At 48.7% G+C, this 22457-nt stretch overlaps 1 pseudogene; it reads left to right on the forward strand.

Annotated features, from left to right (window-relative positions):
- LOC119320797 overlaps positions 1-22457 on the forward strand; it is a 64901-nt pseudogene that overhangs the window by 12259 nt on the left and 30185 nt on the right.

Genomic DNA, 22457 nt, shown 5'->3' on the forward strand with positions numbered 1-22457 from the left:
GCCCTTCCTTAGCTCGCGGTTCTAGGTGCTCGGCGATTTGGAGGATTAGGCCTCTGACTCCGGCTCGGAGGGGTGCGCCCCGCCGTTGGGTGTGCCGGTGGTGGTTCCGGGGCCTGTGGCTGGTCGTTCCCGGAAGTTTGCTCCGGGCGGTCGGGGCAGACCGGTGGCGCTGCCGTCGGGGTCTCCTGGCTGGTCGCGTGGTGGGTGTGGATCCGGCTTCCTCGCAGGTGTGTGTTCCCCTTCGCCCCCCCCCCTCCCCCGGCCTGCTGTGGCTCCTGATCTGGGTGGGTTGGCTTCTCCAAACGTTTCTCCTCCCTGCTCTCCTGCTCCCCGGCCGGGGCCGGCGGCGACGGCGGCGGGGGCGCCGGTGCGCCTGGTGGCAGTTGGTGGCCTAACCCTAGATCCGGGTGGCTCGGAGGGCTCGGGGGGCCTTGCTGGGCCTGTGGGCCTGGTGGCCTCTGCTGGGGTTCGGCCCGGTCCGCCCGCTCCACCGGCCCTGTCGTCTTTTATTTCTTTCCCTCCCCTTCTGTCCGTGGGCCCGGGGCAAGTGGTAGTGGCCACTGCGCCTCGGCCTCCCCCCCTTTGGCCCGGGCTTCGGTTGCAGCCTGTTCGGCCCAATCTGGCTCGGCCTGCTGCGGCTATATATGGGTGCGCCGCGGTGCCCTTCCCCCCTTCCTAGGGTTTCCGGCCTCCCCCGCTGATATTCGCAGGGCACGTCGTCCCATTCGCCACTTCTCCAGATCCGCTTCTTCCCCACCCCCCGTCCTCCTCTCCTTTGCCGACGCGCTCGCCATGGACAAGTCGAGGACCTCCTCCTCCGAGGCCTTGTCGGGGAGCAAGAGGGCTAGGGAGTCCTCGCCGGGCTCTGGTGCTGATTTGGCCTTTGAGGCTGAGCTCCGCTCTAAGCTGGTGGCTGACCGGGCGGCGCACGGGCCTGTGCTTGCGGGGGAGGAATGGGAGGCGGGGTCGGACCGCTCCGTGGCCAGATCTGGGACGGCGCTCCCTGGATCTGGTGCTGGGTCGGGGTCGGGGCCGGATCTGTGGGAGGCTGTCGCGGCTTCGACGGCTGGTGGCTCATCTTCTTCGGCAAGTCTCTTTACTCGTTCTGTAATGCTTCACCCCGCAACTAACTCATTAGTCACATTGCTTGCAAGGCTTATAGTGATGAGCATTACTGAGAGGGCCCAGAGATACCTCTCCGATACACGGAGTGACAAATCCTATTCTCAATCTATGCCAACCCAACAAACACCTTCGGAGATACCTGTAGAGCATCTTCATAATCACTCAGTTACATTGTGACGTTTGATAGCACACAAGGTGTTCCTCCGGTATTCGGGAGTTGCATAATCTCATAGTCAGAGGAACATGTATAAATCATAAAGAAAACAATAGGAATAAAACTTAGATCATTATGCTAATCTAACGGATGGGTCTTGTCCATCACATCATTCTCTAATGATGTAATCCTGTTCATCAAATGACAACACATGTCTATGGTCAGGAAACATAACCATCTTTGATTAACGAGCTAGTCAAGTAGAGGCATACTAGGGACACTTTGTTTTATCTATGTATTCACACATAGTACTAAGTTTTTGGTTAATACAATTCTAGCATGAATAATAAATAATTATGATATAACGAAATGTAAATAATAATTTTATTATTGTCTTTAGGACATATTTCATTCACTTTAGTCTCGGTTGATGAACCGGGACTAAAGGCCCTTATGAACCAGGACTAATGCCCAATTCCGCACTAGTGCAAAATAAAGAGACAATTATAGGTTGCTATGCTGCCCCGCCATGGACTTGGGCCGGAAAAAAGAGCTCAAACGGAGTTGCCCAACGTATATGCGCCGATCCACTTTTATCCTTGGTTGGTGATAAAAAGAGCATCCTCTTGTATACATTTCATCTCTATTTGTCCAAAATCAATAGTAGATGGGTGGTTGTTTGGCTAGCATGTACTGTTCCAATGCTTTGGACCAGCCTAGGACGATCCAGCGATGCATGAAAGAAACCATCTCGCTCGTACATGAAACGGACAAAACCAAAATAACTAGCATACGTGAAAATCAATCAAAGTGGAACGAAACAAAGCAGGACAAAAATAAGAATATCGCCTTCCTTTATTAGTAAGTATAGATTGAGCAAGAAAATAGCTGACATACTCGCCATATCGGTGATTCATAGCTCGTTATTTTGCTCAACGATGCATAATGAGAGGGTAGAGGTGCACTGCAAGACGTGGCTCAGCGTGTAGCACTAGCGGTTTCTCTTTGAAGAGGTCGTGCTTCGATTCGCTGAGATTGATGGCCGACACCCCAGCCGGTTTGGTCCAGGTGAAGCCATGCAAGAGCCTGCCGAAGAGCATGACACTCATGGTTGTTCCTAGTGATGCCGCGATGCATCCCCGCCGTCCGGTGCTGAAGGAGATGAACCGCAATTCGCTCTCGGTAAGCACCACATTGATGTTGTCTCCCATATGGCGCTCTGGCTTGAAGTGGAGTGGTTCATCCCAGACGACGGGGTTCTGGCCCAGGGCCAGCCGGCTGAGGATGACGTGGCTACCCTTGGGCACACGGTAGCCCGCAACAATGGTGTCGGCAATCGCGACGTGCGGCAGGTTGAAGGGAGCGATTGGGTGGAGGCGAAATGCCTCGCGTATGCACGCCTTGAGATAGTTGAGATGCATGATGTCCGACTCTTGCACCAGTCGCTCGCGACCGACCACCCGGTCCATCTCCTCCACCGCCTTGGCCAGCAATTCTGGGTTGTTCACCATCTCCGCCAGCGCCCACTCCACTGCGTTTGACGGGTTATCTATGGCCGCTAATATTATGCCCTGCATGCATTCCATGGAGATAAATGTAAGTTAATATTATATCTTTGCATAAAGATAGATTACATTGAATAATTGGAATTTTAAATACAATTTAAGTTAAAATAACACCAAAATGGTAGAAAAATACATTAATGCTATGTTTAAACTATTAATTCACAATTTCTTATTCTATTGTTTCCCTTTTCTAACACTTGCTGAATGCCATCCTTCAGGTGTCCGGAGCCGTGTATGTCCTCTACGAGTATTATCGCGGACACGGGCACATTGCTCCGGCTTGCCTCCACCTTGATGTTGGCCATCGGTGCTGTCAAGTACGGGGAGAAGACGTGGGCGCTCATGCGCGGCAACCTGGACAGAATGCGAGCCTCTCTCAAGAAGAAGAAGCAACCACATGCCATGCATGGACATTTTCACCCTCAAGATCAAGTGTTGAAGGATGGAGAATTAGATGAGGAATCCCTTGTGCGACAAAAACAGAGGATGGCTGTCGTCCCCTTGTCCCCCTCCGTCCCCTCCCCTGCCGCTGGCCATGGCCCCCTCGCCCCTCCCTCTTCCCCCCCCCCCGCCTGCCCTCGGTGGCGCGGGCCTGCGGCTCCTGCTCTGGGCGTTCGCCGTCCCCGTCGCTGGCTCCCTTGGCGTCGGCGCCCTTCCTTAGCTCGCGGTTCTAGGTGCTCTGCGATTTGGAGGATTAGGCCTCTGACTCCGGCTCGGAGGGGTGCGCCCCGCCGTTGGGTGTGCCGGTGGTGGTTCCGGGGCCTATGGCTGGTCGTTCCCGGAAGTTTGCTCCGGGCGGTCGGGGCAGACCGGTGGCGCTGCCGTCGGGGTCTCCTGGCTGGTCCCGTGGTGGGTGTGGATCCGGCTTCCTCGCAGGTGTGTGTTCCCCTTCGCCCCCCCTCCCCCGGCCTGCTGTGGCTCCTGATCTGGGTGGGTTGGCTTCTCCAATTGTTTCTCCTCCCTGCTCTCCTGCTCCCCGGCCGGGGCCGGCGGCGACGGCGGCGGGGGCGTCGGTGCGCCTGGTGGCAGTTGGTGGCCTAACCCTAGATCCGGGTGGCTCGGAGGGCTTGGGGGGCCTTGCTGGGCCTGTGGGCCTGGTGGCCTCTGCTGGGGTTCGGCCCGGTCCGCCCGCTCCACCGGCCCTGTCGTCTTTTATTTCTTTCCCTCCCCTTCTGTCCGTGGGCCCGGGGCAAGTGGTAGTGGCCACTGCGCCTCGGCCTCCCCCCCCTTTGGCCCGGGCTTCGGTTGCATCCTGTTCGGCCCAATCTGGCTCGGCCTGCTGCGGCTATATATGGGTGCGCCGCGGTGCCCTTCCCCCCTTCCTAGGGTTTCCGGCCTCCACCGCTGATATTCGCAGGGCGCGTCGTCCCATTCGCCACTTCTCCAGATCCGCTTCTTCCCCACCCCCCGTCCTCCTCTCCTTTGCCGACGCGCTCGCCATGGACAAGTCGAGGACCTCCTCCTCCGAGGCCTTGTCGGGGAGCAAGAGGGCTAGGGAGTCCTCGCCGGGCTCTGGTGCTGATTTGGCCTTTGAGGCTGAGCTCCGCTCTAAGCTGGTGGCTGACCGGGCGGCGCACGGGCCTGTGCTTGCAGGGGAGGAATGTGAGGCGGGGTCGGACCGCTCCGTGGCCAGATCTGGGATGGCGCTCCCTGGATCTGGTGCTGGGTCGGGGTCGGGGCCGGATCCGTGGGAGGCTGTCACGGCTTTGATGGCTGGTGGCTCATCTTCTTCGGCGCCTCGCCCCATCCAAGCCGGGGGGCCGGTCACTCTGCCTCGGCTTCCTCCCCGCTCCTTCGGGGCCGGCGCGGCCTCCCGCTCGGGGCAACACTTTAGCCCTGGGTCGTCCTCTTCGCTGGCTGGGGAGCGGCGTCCTCCTTCTCCTGGTCCGGGCGCGCCCTCGGGGGTTCGTGGAGACGGCATCTTGCCGCCGCCACAGCCTCCAGCTCCTGCTCCTCGCCATCACCCAGTCCCCTCGGGCCCCTCTCCGACCCTCACCTGCTTTGCTTGTCACCGCCCGAACCACTTCCAATCGAGGTGCACTAATCCTGTTGGGGAACGTAGCAGAAATTCAAAATTTTCCTACGTGTCACCAAGATCTATCTATGGAGAAACCAGCAACGAGGGGAAGGAGAGTGCATCTACATACCCTTGTAGATCTCTAAGCGGAAGTGTTCAAGAGAACGGGGTTGAAGGAGTCGTACTCGTCGTGATCCAAATCACCGGAGATCCTAGTGCCGAACGGACGGCACCTCCGCGTTCAACACACGTACAGCCCGGTGACGTCTCCCACGCCTTGATCCAGCAAGGAGAGAGGGAGAGGTTGAGGAAGACTCCATCCAGCAGCAGCACAACGGCGTGGTGGTGATGGAGGAGCGTGGTAGTCCAGCAAGGCTTCGCCAAGCACCGCGAGATATGAGGAGAAAGAGAGGTAGGGCTGCGCCAACAGGAGAAGAAACTCATGTGTTGGGCTGCTCCAATGCCTCCACTATATATAGGGGGAGAGGGGGCTGCGCCCCCACCTAGGTTTCCACCCCTAGGGGGCGGCGGCCAGCCCTAGATGGGACTTGGAGGGGGCGGCCAAGATGGGGAGAGAGGGGGCGCGCCCTAGGGTGGGCCTATAGGCCCATCTGCGCCTAGGGTTTCCCCTCTCCCCTCCTAGTTGCGCCTTGGGCAAGGATGGGAGGCGCACCAGCCCACTCTGGGGCTGGTCCCTTTCCACTCTAGGCCCATGCAAGCCTCCGGGGCCGGTGGCCCCACTTGGTGGACCCCCGGGACCCTCCCGGTGGTCCCGGTACGTTACCGATAAAACCCGAAACTTTTCCCGTGACCAAAACAAGACTTCCCATATATAAATCTTTACCTCCGGACCATTCCGGAACTCCTCATGACGTCCGAGATCTCATCCGGGACTCCGAACAACATTCGGTAACCACATACAAACTTCCTTTATAACCCTAGCGTCATCGAACCTTAAGTGTGTAGACCCTACGGGTTCGGGAATCATGCAGACATGACTGAGACGTTCTCCGGTCAATAACCAACAGCGGGATCTGGATACCCATGTTGGCTCCCACATGTTCCACGATGATCTCATCGGATGAACCACGATGTCAAGGACTCAATCGATCCCGTATACAATTCCCTTTGTCTAACGGTATTGTACTTGCCCGAGATTCGATCGTCGGTATGCCGATACCTAGTTCAATCGCGTTACCGACAAGTCTCTTTACTCGTTCCGTAACACATCATCCCGTGATCAACCCCTTGGTCACATTGTGCACATTATGATGATGTCCTACCGAGTGGGCCCAGAGATACCTCTCCGTTTACACGGAGTGACAAATCCCAGTCTCGATTCGTGCCAACCCAACAGACACTTTCGGAGATACCTGTAGTGCACCTTTATAGTCACCCAGTTACGTTGTGACGTTTGGTACACCCAAAGCATTCCTATGGTATCCGAGAGTTGCACAATCTCATGGTCTAAGGAAAAGATACTTGACATTAGAAAAGCTTTAGCATACGAACTACGATCTTTGTGCTAGGCTTAGGATTAGGTCTTGTCCATCACATCATTCTTCAATGATGTGATCCCGTTATCAACGACATCCAATGTCCATGGTTAGGAAACCGTAACCATCTATTGATCAACGAGCTAGTCAATAGAGGCTTGCTAGGGACGTGATGTTGTCTATGTATCCACACATGTATCTGAGTTTCCTATCAATACAATTATAGCATGGATAATAAACGATTATCATGAACAAGGAAATATAATAATAACTAATTTATTATTGCCTCTAGGGCATATTTCCAACAGTCTCCCACTTGCACTAGAGTCAATAATCTAGTTCACATCGCCATGTGATTAACACTCACAGGTCACATCGCCATGTGACCAACATCCAAAGAGTTTACTAGTGTCATTAAACTAGTTCACATCATCATGTGATTAAGACTCAATGAGTTCTGGGTTTTGATCTTGTTTTGCTTGTGAGAGAGGTTTTAGTCAACGGGTCTGTAACATTCAGATCATGTATGTACTTCGCAATTCTCTATGTCATATTGTAAATGTTGCTTCCACGCTCCACTTGTAGCTATTCCAAATGGTTGCTCCACTATACGTATCCGGTTTGCTACTCAGAGTCACTCGGATAGGTGTTAATGCTTGCATCGACGTAACCCTTTACGCCGAACTCTTTATCACCTCCATAATCGAGAAACATGTCCTTATTTACTCCAAGGACAATTTTGACCGCTGTCTAATGATCCATTCCTGGATCATTCTTGTACCCCTTGACTGACTCATGGCAAGGCACACTTCCGGTGCGGTACACAGCATAGCATACTATAGAGCCTATGTCTGAAGCATAGGGGACGACCTTCGTCCTTTCTCTCTTTTCTACCATGGTCGAGCTTTAAGTCTTAACTTCATACCTTACATCTCAGGCAAGAACTCCTTTGACTGATCCATCTTGAACACCTTCAAGATCATGTCAAGGTATATGCTCATTTGAAAGTATTATTAAGCATTTTGATCCATCCTCATAGATTTTGATGCTCAATGTTCAAGTAGCTTGATCTAGGTTTCTTATTGAAAAACACCTTTCAAATAACCCTATATGCTTTCCAGAAAATTCTACATCATTTCTGATCATCAATATGTCAACAACATATACTCATCAGAAATTCTATAGTGCTCCCACTCACTTCTTTGGAAATACAAGTTTCTCACAAACCTTGTATAACCTAAAATCTTTGATCATCTTATCAAAGTGTATATTCCAACTCCGAGATGCTTACTCCAGTTCATGGAAGGATCGCTGTCGCTAGCATACCTTTTAGCATCCTTAGGATCAACAAAACCTTTCTGATTGTATGACATACAACCTTTCCTTACGAAAACTGGTAAGGAAACTCGTTTTGACATCCATCTACCAGATTTCATAAATGCAGCTAATGCTAACATGATTCTGACGGACTTAAGCATCACTACGAATGAGAAAACCTCATCGTAGTCAACTCCTTGAACTTGTGATAAACTCTTCACCACAAGTCGAGCTTCATAGACGGTGATATTACCGTCCACGTCCGTCTTCTTCTTAAAGATCCATTTATCTCAATGGCTTGTCGATCATCAGGCAAGTCCACCAAAGTCCATGCTTTGTTATGACACATGGATCCTATCTCAGATTTCATGGCTTCTAACCATTTGTCGGAATATGGGCCCACCATCGCTTCTCCATAGCTCGTAGGTTCATTGTTGTCTAGCAACATGACCTTCAAGACAGGATCACCGTACCACTCCGTAGCAGTACATGTCCTTGTCGTCCTACGAGGTTCGGTAGTGACTTGATCCGAAGCTTCATGATCACTATCATAAGCTTCCACTTCAATTGATGTAGGTGCCACAGGAACAGCTTCCTGTGCCCTGCTACACACTAGTTGAAGTGACGGTTCAATAACCTCATCAAGTCTCCACCATCCTCCCACTCAATTCTTTCGAGAGAAACTTTTCCTCGAGAAAGGACCCGTTTCTAGAAACAATTACTTTTGCTTCCGGATCCGAGATAGGAGGTATACCCAACCATTTTGGGTATCCTATGAAGATGTATTTATCCGTTTTGGGTTCGAGCTTATCACGATGAAACTTTTTCACATAAGCATCGCAGCCCCAAACTTTTACGAAACGACAACTTAGGTTTCTCCAAACGGTGTCGTCTCAACGGAATTACGTGGTACCCTATTAAAGTTAGTGCGGTTGTCTCTAATGCCTAACCCATGAATGATAGTGGTAATTCGATAAGAGACACCATGGTACGCACCATATCCAATAGGGTGCAACTATGATGTTTGGACACACCATCACACTATGGTGTTCCAGGCGGTATTAATTGTGAAACAATTTCCACAATGTCTTAATTGCGTGCCAAAGCTTGTAACTCAGATACTCATCTCTATGATCATATCGTAGACATTTTATCCTCTTGTCACAATGACCTTCAACTTCACTCTGAAATTACTTGAACCCTTCAATAATTCAGACTTGTGTTTCATCAAGTAAATATACTCAACATCTACTCGAATCATCTGTGAAGTAAGAACATAACGATATTCACTGCATGCCTCAGCACTCATTGGACTGCACACATGAAAATGCGTTACTTCCAACAAGTTGCTATCTTGTTCCATCTTACTGAAAACGAGGCTTCATCATCTTGCCCATGTGGTATGATTTGCATATCTCAAGTGATTCAAAATCAAGTGAGTCCAAACGATCCATCTACATGGAGTTCCTTCATGCGTATACACCAATAGACGTGGTTCGCATGTCTCAAACTTTTCAAAAATGAGTGAGTCCAAAGATCCATCAACATGGAGCTTCTTCATGCGTTTTATACCAATATGACTTACATGGCAGTGCCATAAGTAAGTGGTACTATCATTACTATCTTATATCTTTTGGCATGAAAATGTGTATCACTATGATCGAGATTCAATAAACCATTCCTTTAGGTGCAAGACCATTGAGGGTATTATTTAAATAAATAGAGTAACCATTATTCTCCTTAAATGAATAACCGTATTGCGACAGACATAATCCAATCATGTCTATGCTCAATGCAAACACCAAATGACAATTATTCAGGTTTAATACTAATCTTGATGGTAGAGGGAGCGTGCGATGTTTGATCACATCAAACTTGGAAACACTTCCAACACATATCGTCAGCTCACCTTTAGCTAGTCTCCGTTTATTCCGTAGCCTTTTTATTTCGAGTTACTAACACTTAGCAACCGAACCGGTATCTAATACCCTGGTGCTACTAGGAGTACTAGTAAAGTACACATTAACATAATGTATATCCAATATACTTCTATCGACCTTGCCAGCCTTCTCATCTACCAAGTATCTAGGGTAATTCCGCTCTAGTGACTATTCCCCTTATCACAGAAGCACTTAGTCTTGGGTTTGGGTTCAACCTTGGGTTTCTTCACTGGAGCAGCAGCTGATTTGCCGTTTCATGAAGTATCCCTTCTTGCCCTTGCCCTTCTTGAAACTAGTGGTTTCACCAACCATCAACAATTGATGCTCCTTCTTGATTTCTACTTTCGCGGTGTCAAACATCGTGAATACCTCAAGGATCATCATATCTATCCCTGATATGTTATAGTTCATCATGAAGCTCTAGCAGCTTGGTGGCAATGACTTTGGAGAAACATCACTATCTCATCTGGAAGATCAACTCCCACTCGATTCAAGTGATTGTTGCACTCAGACAATCTGATCACAAGCTCAACGATTGAGCTTTTCTCCCTTAGTTTGCAGGCTAAGAAAATCATCGGCGGTCTCATACCTCTTGACGTGGGCACGAGCCTGAAATCCCAATTTCAGCCCTCAAAACATCTCATATGTTCCGCGACGTTTCAAAAACGTCTTTGGTGCTTCTACTCTAAACCATTTAACTGAACTATCATGTAGTTATCAAAACGTGTATGTCCGATGTTCGCAACATCCACAAACAACGTTTGGGGTTCAGCCCACTGAGCGGTGCATTAAGGACATAAGCTTTCTACTGTCCGCATAATCGCTACTGTCAACTTTCAACTATATTTTCTCTAGGAACATATCTAAACAGTGGAACTAAAGCGCGAGCTTACGACATAATTTGCAAAGATCTTTTGACTATGTTCAGGATAATTAAGTTCATCTTATGAACTCCCACTCAGATAGACATCCCTCTAGTCATCTAAGTGATTACATGATCCGAGTCAACTAGGCCGTGTCCGATCATCACGTGAGATGGACTAGTCATCATCGGTGAACATCTTCATGTTGATCGTATCTACTATACGACTCATGCTCGACCTTTCGGTCTCTTGTGTTCCGAGGCCATGTCTGTACATTCTAGGCTCGTCAAGTCAACCTAAGTGTTTCGCGTGTGTAAATCTGTCTTACACCCGTTGTATGTGAACGTAAGAATCCATCACACCCGATCATCACGTGGTGCTTAGAAACGACGAACTTTCGCAACGGTGCACAGTTAGGGGGAACACTTTCTTGAAATTTTAATGAGGGATCATCTTATTTACTATCGTCGTTCTAAGCAAATAAGATGCATAAACACGATAAACATCACATGCAATCAAATAGTGACATGATATGGCCAATATCATATTGCTCCTTTTGATCTCCATCTTCGGGGCTCCATGATCATCATCGTCACCGGCATGACACCATGATCTCCATCATCGTGTCTCCATGAAGTTGCCTTGCCAACTTATTACTTCTACTACTATGGCTACCGGTTAGCAATAAAGTAAAGTAATTACATGGCGTTGTTCAATGACATGCAGGTCATACAATAAATAAAGACAACTCCTATGGCTCCTGCCGGTTGTCACACTCATCGACATGCAAGTCGTGATTCCTATTACAAGAACATGATCAATCTCATACATCACATATCATTCATCACATTCTTCTTGGCCATATCACATCACATAGCATACCCTGCAAAACAAGTTAGACGTCCTCTAATTGTTGTTTGCATGTTTTACGTGGCTGCTATGGGTTTCTAGCAAGAACGTTTCTTACCTACGCAAAAACCACAACGTGATATGTCAATTGCTATTTACCCTTCATAAGGACCCTTTTCATCGAATCCGTTCCGACTAAAGTGGGAGAGACTGGCACCCAGTAGCCACCTTATGCACCAAGTGCATGTCAGTCGGTGGAACTTGTCTCACGTAAGCGTACGTGTAAGGTCGGTCCGGGCCGCTTCATCCCACAATACCGTCGAAACAAGATTGGACTAGTAACGGTAAGCATATTGAACAAAATCAACGCCCACAACTATTTTGTGTTATACTCGTGCACAGAATCTACGCAATAAACCTGGCTCATGATGCCACTGTTGGGGAACGTAGCAGAAATTCAAAATTTTCCTACGTGTCACCAAGATCTATCTATGGAGAAACCAGCAACGAGGGGAAGGAGAGTGCATCTACATACCCTTGTAGATCGCTAAGCGGAAGCGTTCAAGAGAACGGGGTTGAAGGAGTCGTACTCGTCGTGATCCAAATCACCGGAGATCCTAGTGCCGAATGGACGGCACCTCCGCGTTCAACACACGTACAGCCCGGTGACGTCTCCCACGCCTTGATCCAGAAAGGAGGGAGGGAGAGGTTGAGGAAGACTCCATCCAGCAGCAGCACAACGGCGTGGTGGTGATGGAGGAGCGTGGTAGTCCAGCAGGGCTTCGCCAAGCACCGCGAGATATGAGGAGAAAGAGAGGTAGGGCTGCGCCAACAGGAGAAGAAACTCATGTGTTGGGCTGCTCCAATGCCTCCACTATATATAGGGGGAGAGGGGGCTGCGCCTCCACCTAGGTTTCCACCCCTAGGGGGCGGCGGCCAGCCCTAGATGGGATTTGGAGGGGGCGGCCAAGAGGGGGAGAGAGGGGGCGCGCCCTAGGGTGGGCCTATAGGCCCATCTACGCCTAGGGTTTCCCCTCTCCCCTCCTAGCTGTGCCTTGGGCAAGGGTGGGAGGCGCACCAGCCCACTCTGGGGCTGGTCCCTTTCCACTCTAGGCCCATGCAAGCCTCCGGGGCCGGTGGCCCCACTTGGTGGACCCCCGGGACCCTCCCGGTGGTCCCGGTATGTTACCGATAAAACCCGAAACTTTTCCGGTGACCAAAACAGGACTTCCCATATATAAATCTTTACCTCCGGACCATTCTGGAACTCCTCGTGACGTCCGGGATCTCATCTGGGACTCCGAACAACATTCGGTAACCCCATACAAACTTCCTTTATAACCCTAGCGTCATAGAACCTTAAGTGTGTAGACCCTACGGGTTCGGGAATCATGCAGACATGACCGAGACGTTCTCCTGTCAATAACCAACAGCGGGATCTGGATACCCATGTTGGCTCCCACATGTTCCACGATGATCTCATCGGATGAACCACGATGTCAAGGACTCAATCGATCCCGTATACAATTCCCTTTGTCTAACGGTATTGTACTTGCCCGAGATTCGATTGTCGGTATGCCAATACCTAGTTCAATCTCGTTACCGGCAAGTCTCTTTACTCGTTCCGTAACACATCATCCCGTGATCAACCCCTTGGTCACATTGTGCACATTATGATGATGTCCTACCGAGTGGGCCCAGAGATACCTCTCCGTTTACACGGAGTGACAAATCCCAGTCTCGATTCGTGCCAACCCAACAGACACTTTCGGAGATACCTGTAGTGCACCTTTATAGTCACCCAGTTACGTTGTGACGTTTGGTACACCCAAAGCATTCCTACGGTATCCGAGAGTTGCACAATCTCATGGTCTAAGGAAAAGATACTTGACATTAGAAAAGCTTTAGCATACGAACTACGATCTTTGTGCTAGGCTTAGGATTAGGTCTTGTCCATCACATCATTCTTCAATTATGTGATCCCGTTATCAACGACATCCAATGTCCATGGTTAGGAAACCGTAACCATCTATTGATCAACGAGCTAGTCAATAGAGGCTTGCTAGGGACGTGATGTTGTCTATGTATCCACACATGTATCTGAGTTTCCTATCAATACAATTATAGCATGGATAATAAACGATTATCATGAACAAGGAAATATAATAATAACTAATTTATTATTGCCTCTAGGGCATATTTCCAACAAATCCCTCTTTCTGTCTCATCTCCGATCCGATGGCCACCTGACGGTGGATTGACGCAATCGCACCAAGGGTCCCTCCTTTGTGCAGTTTAGGTTGGGTCTGCCTAGTTGCTCCTTTTTCGCTCTGGATGCTGAGGTTCCTCTCGTGATGGCTGCACCTTCCCTCTCCAATGCAGCTATTATCACAGTGTGTGGTCAGAAAATTTCCCCACAGACCCTTTTGGACGGCTTGAAGATTTGGGATGAGGGTGGTTGGGACTGGCAGGTCAGCCAGCTCTCTAACTTTGAGTTCGCAGTGGTGTTTCCCTCCAAGGATTGCCTAAGGATGATCTCCTCGTGTACTAGCTTTATTCTGCCCCTCAATCAACTTGTGGTTTCTGTCAAAGCGGCTACCTGTGGTGCAAAGGTGGTGGGTCCTCTCAGCAAGACTTGGGTATGTTGGAAATATGCCCTAGAGGCAATAATAAAAGGATTATTATTATATTTCTTTGTTCATGATATTTGTCTTTTATTCATGCTATAGTTGTATTATCCGGAAATCGTAATACACGTGTGAATACTTAGACCACAACATGTCCCTAGTGAGCCTCTAGTTGACTAGCTCGTTGATCAACAGATAGTCATGGTTTCCTGACTATGGACATTAGATGTCGTTGATAACGGGATCACATCATTGGGAGAATGATGTGATGGACAAGACCCAATCCTAAGCATAGCACAAGATCGTGTAGTTCATTTTGCTAGAGCTTTTCCTATGTCAAGTATCTCTTCCTTAGACCATGAGATCGTGTAACTCCCGGATACCGTAGGAGTGCTTTGGGTGTACCAAACGTCACAACGTAACTGGGTGACTATAAAGGTGCACTACAGGTATCTCCGAAAGTGTCTGTTGGGTTGACACGGATCAAGACTGGCATTTGTCACTTCGTATAACGGAGAGGTATCACTGGGCCCACTCGGTAGTGCATCATCATAATGAGCTCAAAGTGACCAAGTGTCTCGTCACAGGATCATGCATTACGGTACGAGTAAAGTGACTTGCCGGTAACGAGATTGAACGAGGTATTGGGATACCGACGATCGAATGTCGGGCAAGTAACATACCGTCTGACAAAGGGAATAGTATACAGGGTTGCTTGAATCCTCGACATCGTGGTTCATCCAATGAGATCATCGAGGAGTATGTGGGAGCCAACATGGGTATCCAGATCCCGCTATTGGTTATTGATCGAAGAGCCGTCTCGGTCATGTCTGCATGTCTGCCGAACCCGTAGGGTCTACACACTTAACGTTCGGTGACGCTAGGGTTGTATGAATATGAGTATGCAGCAAACTGAATGTTGTTCGGAGTCCCGGATGAGATCCCGGATGTCACGAGGAGTTCCGAAATGGTTCGGAGGTAAAGAATTATATATAGGAAGTGCTGTTTCGGCCATCGGGAAAGTTCCGGGGTCACCCGATATTGTACCGGGACCACCGGAAGGGTCCCAGGGGTCCACCGGGTGGGGCCACCTATCCCGGAGGGCCCCGTGGGCTGAAGTGGGAGGGGAACCAGCCCCTAGTGGGCTGGTGCGCCCCCCCGGGCCCCCCTGCGCCTAGGGTTGGAAACCCTAGGTGGGGGGCGCGCCCCACTTGCCTTGGGGGGCACTCCACCCCCCCTGGCCGCCGCCCCCCTTGGGAGATTAGATCTCCCAGGGCCGGCGCCCCCCCTGGGGGCCTATATAAAGGAGGGGGAGGGAGGGCAGCCGCACCCTGTGTCTTGCCGCCTCCCTCCCCCTGCTACACCTCTTCCTCCTCCCGCAGTAGCTTGGCGAAGCCCTGCCGGAGTCCTGCTCCATCCACCACCATGCCATTGTGCTGCTGGATCTTCATCAACCTCTCCTTCCCCCTTGCTGGATCAAGACAGAGGAGACGTCACGCTGACCATACGTGTGTTGAACGCGGAGGTGCCGTCCGTTCGGCGCTAGGATCTCCGGTGATAGGATCACGACGAGAACGACTACCTCAACCCCATTCTCTTGAATGCTTCCGCATGCGATCTACAAAGTGGTATGTAGATGCATCTCTCTCCTTTCACTCGTTGCTTAGATGAACTCATAGATGGATCTTGGTGAAACCGTAGGAATTTTTTTTATTTTCTGCAATGTTCCCCAACAGTGGCATCATGAGCTAGGTCTATGCGTAGTTCTCTATTGCACGAGTAGAACACAATTTTGTTGTGGGCGTAGATCTTCTCGACTTGCTTGCCGCTACTAGTCTTATTTTGCTTCAGTGGTATTGTGGGATGAAGCGGCCCGGACCGACCTTACACGTACGCTTACGTGAGACAGGTTCCACCGACTGACATGCACTAGTTGCATAAGGTGGCTAGCGGGTGTCTGTCTCTCCCACTTTAGTTAGAGCGGATTCGACGAAAAGGGTCCTTATGAAGGGTAAATAGAAGTTGAAAAAATCACGTTGTGGTTATTCGTAGGTAAGAAAACATTCTTGCCAGAACCCAATTGCAGCCATGTAAAAGATGCAACAACAATTAGAGGACGTCTAACTTGTTTTTGCAGCAATTGTCATGTGATGTGATATGGCCAGAAGTTGTGATGAATGATGAATGATATATTGTGATGTATGAGATCATGTTCTTGTAATAGGAATCACGACTTGCATGTCGATGAGTATGACAACCGGCAGGATCCATAGGAGTTGTCTTTATTTTTTGTATGACCTGCGTGTCATTGAAGAACGCCATGTAAATTACTTTACTTTATTGCTAAACGCGTTAGCCATAGAAGTAGAAGTAGTCGTTGGCGTGACAACTTCATGAAGACACGATGATGGAGATCATGATGATGGAGATCATGGTGTCATGCCGGTGACGAAGATGATCATGGAGCCCCGAAGATGGAGATCGAAGGAGCTATATGATATTGGCCATATCATGTCACTATTATATAATTGCATGTGATGTTTATTATGTTTATGCATCTTGTTTACTTAAAACGATGGTAGTAAATAAGATGATCCCTTATAATAATTTCAAGAAAGTGTTCCCCCTAACTATGCGCCGTTGCTAAAGTTCGTCGTTTCGAAGCACCACGTGATGATCGGGTGTGATAGATCCTTACGTTCACATACAACGGGTGTAAGACAGTTTTACACATGCAAAACACTTAGGGTTAACTTGACGAGCCTAGCATGTACAGACATGGCCTCGGAACACAGAGACCGAAAGGCCGAACATGAGTCGTATGGAAGATACGATCAACATGGAGATGTTCACCGATGATGACTAGTCCGTCTCACATGATGATCGGACACGGCCTAGTCGACTCGGATCATGTAACACTTAGATTACTAGAGGGATGTCAATCTGAGTGAGAGTTCATTAAATAATTTGATTAGATGAACTTAATTATCATGAACTTAGTCTAAAGTCTTTGCAAAATATGTCTTGTAGATCAAATGGCCAACGCTCATGTCAACATGAACTTCAACACGTTCCTAGAGAAAACCAAGCTGAAAGATGATGGCAGCAACTATTCGGACTGGGTCCAGAACCTGAGGATCATCCTCATAGCAGCCAAGAAAGATTATGTCCTAGAAGCACCGCTAGGTGAAGCACCCATCCCAGAGAACCAAGACGTTATGAACGCTTGGCAGTCACGTGCTGATGATTACTCCCTTGTTCAGTGCGGCATGCTTTATAGATTAGAACCGGGGCTCCAAAAGCGTTTTGAGCGACACGGAGCATATGAGATGTTCGAGGAGCTGAAAATGGTTTTTCAAGCTCATGCCCGCGTCGAGAGATATGAAGTCTCCGACAAGTTCTATAGTTGTAAGATGAAGGAAAATAGTTCTGTTAGTGAGCACATACTCAAAATGTCTGGGTTGCATAACCGCCTGTCCCAGCTGGAGATCAACCTCCCGGACGAGGCGATCATTGACAGAATCCTTCAGTCGCTCCCACCGAGCTACAAGAGCTTTGTGTTGAACTACAATATGCAGGAGATGGTGAAGACCATTCCTGAAGTATTTTCAATGCTGAAATCAGCAGAGGTTGAAATCAAGAAAGAACATCAAGTGTTGATGGTCAATAAGACCACTAAGTTCAAGAAGGGCAAGGGTAAGAAGAACTTCAAGAAGGACGGCAAAGATGTTGCCGCGCCCGGTAAGCCAGTTACCGGGAAGAAGTCAAAGAATGGACCCGAGCCTGAGACTGAGTGCTTTTATTGCAAAGGGAAGGGTCACTGAAAGCGGAACTGCCTCAAATACTTAGCGGACAAGAAGGCCGGCAACACTAAAGGTATATGTGATATACATGTAATTGATGTGTACCTTACCAGTACTCGTAGTAATTGGTGTGTACCTTACCAGTACTCGTAGTAACTCCTGGGTATTTGATACCGGTGCCGTTGCTCATATTTGTAACTCACAGCAGGAGCTGCGGAATAAGCGGAGACTGGCGAAGGACGAGGTGACGATGCGCGTCGGGAATGGTTCCAAGGTCGATGTGATCACCGTCGGCACGCTACCTCTACATTTACCTATTGGATTAGTTTTAAACCTCAATAATTGTTATTTAGTGCCAAGTTTGAGCATGAACATTGTATCTGGATCTTGTTTGATGCGAGATGGCTACTCATTTAAATCTGAGAATAATGGTTGTTCTATTTATATGAGAGATATGTTTTATGGTCATGCCCCGATGGTCAATGGTTTATTCTTAATGAATCTCGAACGTAATGTTACACATATTCATAGTGTGAATATCAAAAGATGTAAAGTTGATAACGATAGTCCCACATACTTGTGGCACTGCCGCCTTGGTCACATTGGTGTCAAGCGCATGAAGAAGCTCCATGCTGATGGACTTTTAGAGTCTCTCGATTATGAATCATTTGACACATGCGAACCATGCCTTATGGGCAAAATGACCAAGACCCCGTTCTCCAAAACAATGGAGCGAGCAACCAACTTATTGGAAATCATACATACTGATGTGTGTGGTCCAATGAGCGTTGAGGCTCGCGGAGGATATTGTTATGTTCTCACTCTCACAGATGACTTGAGTAGATATGGGTATGTCTACTTGATGAAACACAAGTCTGAGACCTTTGAAAAGTTCAAGGAATTTCAGAATGAGGTAGAGAATCAATGTGAACGAAAGATAAAATTCTTACGATCAGATCATGGAGGAGAATATTTAAGTCACGAATTTGGTACACACTTAAGAAAATGTGGAATCGTTTCACAACTCACGCCGCCTGGAACACCTCAGCATAACAGTGTGTCCGAACATCGTAATCGCACTCTATTGGATATGGTGCGATCTATGATGTCTCTTACCGATTTACCGCTATCATTTTGGGGATACGCTCTAGAGACAGCTACATTCACTTTAAATAGGGCACAATCTAAATCCATTGAAACAACACCGTATGAATTATGGTTTGGGAAGAAACCTAAGCTGTCGTTTCTAAAAGTTTGGGGATGCGATGCTTATGTCAAGAAACTTCAACCTGAAAAGCTCGAACCCAAGTCGGAAAAATGCGTCTTCATAGGATACCCCAAGGAAACCATTGGGTATACCTTCTACCTTAGATCCGAAGGCAAGATCTTTGTTGCCAAGAACGGATCCTTTCTGGAAAAGGAGTTTCTCTCGAAAGGAGTAACTGGGAGGAAAGTAGAACTCGATGAAGTACTACCTCCTGAACCGGAAAGTAGTACAGCTCAGGAAAATGTTCCTGTGGTGCCTACACCGACTGGTTAGGAAATTAATGATGATGATCAAGGTACTTCGGATCAAGTTTCTACTGAACTTCGTAGGTCCACAAGGACATGTTCCACACCAGAGTGGTATGGCAACCCTGTCTTGGAAATCATGTTGTTAGACAATGATGAACCTTTGAACTATGAAGAAGCGATGGCGGGCCCAGATTCCAACAAATGGCTAGAAGCCATGCAATCCGAGATAGAATCCATGTATGAAAATAAAGTATGGACTTTGACTAACTTGCCCGATGATCGGCGAGCGATAGAAAACGGACGCAGATGGAAATGTCACCATCTATAAAGCTCGACTTGTTGCTAAGGGTTATCGACAAGTTCAAGGGATTGACTACGATGAGACTTTCTCTCCCGTAGCGAAGCTTAAGTCCGTCCGAATCATGTTAGCAATTGCCGCATACTATTATTATGAGATATGGCAGATGGACGTCAAAACGGCATTCCTTAACGGTTATCTTAAGGAAGAGTTGTATATGATGCAGCCGGAAGGTTTTGTCGATCCTAAGAATGCTAACAAAGTATGCAAGCTCCAGCGATCCATTTATGGGCTGGTGCAAGTATCTTGGAGTTGGAACATTCGCTTTGATGAGATGATCAAAGTGTTTGGGTTTATGCAGACGTATGGAGAAGCCTGCATTTACAAGAAAGTGAGTGGGAGCTCTGTAGCATTTCTCATATTATATGTAGATGACATACTTTTGATGGGAAATGATATAGAATTCTTGGACGGCATTAAGGCCTACTTGAATAAGTGTTTTTCAATGAAGGAACTTGGAGAAGCCGCGTACATATTAGGCATCAAGATCTATAGTGATAGATCGAGACACCTCATAGGTCTTTCACAAAGCACATACCTTGATAAGATTTTGAAGAAGTTCAAAATGGATCAGTCCAAGAAAGGGTTCTTGCCTGTACTGCAAGGTGTGAGATTGAGCTCGGCTCAATGTCCGACCATGGCAGAAGATAAAGAAGAGATGAGCGTCATCCCCTATGCCTCAGCCATAGGATCTATTATGTATGCCATGCTGTGTACCAGACCAGATGTAAACCTTGCCATAAGTTTGTTAGGAAGGTACCAAAGTAATCCCGGCAAGGAACACTGGACAGCGGTCAAGAATATCCTGAAGTACCTGAAAAGTACAAAGGACATGTTTCTTGTTTATGGAGGTGACGAAGAGCTCGTCGTAAAGGGTTACGTCGACGCTAGCTTCGACACAGATCTGGATGACTCTAAGTCACAAACCGGATACATGTATATGTTGAATGGTGGGGCAGTAAGCTGGTGCAGCTGCAAGCAGAGCGTCGTGGCGGGATCTACATGTGAAGCGGAGTATACATGGCAGCCTCGGAGGCAGCGCATGAAGCAATTTGGGTGAAGGAGTTCATCACCGACCTAGGAGTCATACCCAATGCGTCGGGGCTGATCAAACTCTTCTGTGACAACACTAGAGCTATTGCCCTTGCCAAGGAGCCCAGATTTCACAAGAAGACCAGGCACATCAAGCGTCGTTTCAACTCCATCCGTGAAAATGTTCAAGATGGAGACATAGATATTTGCAAAGTACATACGGATCTGAATGTCGCAGATCCGTTGACTAAACCTCTTCCGCGAGCAAAACATGATCAACACCAGAACTCTATGGGTGTTCGATTCATCACAATGTAACTAGATTATTGACTCTAGTGCAAGTGGGAGACTGTTGGAAATATGCCCTAGAGGCAATAATAAAAGGATTATTATTATATTTCTTGTTCATGAAAGTTGTCTTTTATTCATGCTATAATTGTATTATCCGGAAATCGTAATACACGTGTGAATACTTAGACCACAACATGACCCTAGTGAGCCTCTAGTTGACTAGCTCGTTGATCAACAGATAGTCATGGTTTCCTGACTATGGACATTAGATGTCGTTGATAATGGGATCACATCATTGGGAGAATGATGTGATGGACAAGACCCAATCCTAAGCATAGCACAAGATCGTGTAGTTCGTTTTGCTAGAGCTTTTCCTATGTCAAGTATCTCTTCCTTAGACCATGAGATCATGTAACTCCCGGATACCGTAGGAGTGCTTTGGGTGTACCAAACGTCACAACGTAACTGGGTGACTATAAAGGTGCACTACAGGTATCTCCGAAAGTGTCTGTTGGGTTGACACGGATCGAGACTGGCATTTGTCACTCTGTATAACGGAGAGGTATCACTGGGCCCACTCGGTAGTGCATCATCATAACGAGCTCAAAGTGACCAAGTGTCTGGTCACGGGATCATGCATTACGGTACGAGTAAAGTGACTTGCCGATGACGAGATTGAACGAGGTATTGGGATACCGACGATCGAATCTCGGGCAAGTAACATACCGTCTGACAAAGGGAATAGTATATGGGGTTGCTTGAATCCTCGACATCGTGGTTCATCCGATGAGATCATCGAGGAGTATGTGGGAGCCAACATGGGTATCCAGATCCCGCTGTTGGTTATTAACCGGAGAGCCGTCTCGGTCATGTCTGCATGTCTCCCGAACCCGTAGGGTCTACACACTTAAGGTTCGGTGACGCTAGGGTTGTATGAATATGAGTATGCAGCAAACCGAATGTTGTTCGGGTCCCGGATGAGATCCCGGACGTCACGAGGAGTTTCGGTATGGTCCGGAGGTAAAGAATTATATATAGGAAGTGATGTTTCGGCCATCGGGAAAGTTTCGAGGTCACCCGGTATTGTACCGGGACCACCGGAAGGGTCCCGGGGGTCCACCGGGTGGGGCCACCTATCCCGGAGGGCCCCGTGGGCTGAAGTGGGAGGTGAACCAGCCCCTAGTGGGCTGGTGCGCCCTCCCTGGCCCCCCCTGCGCCTAGGGTTGGAAATCCTAGGTGGGGGGCGCGCCCCACTTGCCTTGGGGGGCACTCCACCCCCCTGGCCGCCGCCCCCCTTGGGAGATTAGATCTCCCAGGGCCGGCGCCCCCCTGGGGGCCTATATAAAGGAGGGGGGAGGGAGGGAAGCCGCACCCTGTGTCTTGGCGCCTCCCTCCCCCTTCTACACCTCTTCCTCCTCCCGCAGTAGCTTGGCGAAGCCCTGCCGGAGTCCTGCTGCATCCACCACCATGCCGTTGTGCTGCTGGATCTTCATCAACCTCTCCTT

Source organism: Triticum dicoccoides, chromosome 6B, assembly GCF_002162155.2.
Source record: "Triticum dicoccoides isolate Atlit2015 ecotype Zavitan chromosome 6B, WEW_v2.0, whole genome shotgun sequence".
Taxonomy (NCBI): Eukaryota; Viridiplantae; Streptophyta; class Magnoliopsida; order Poales; family Poaceae; genus Triticum; species Triticum dicoccoides.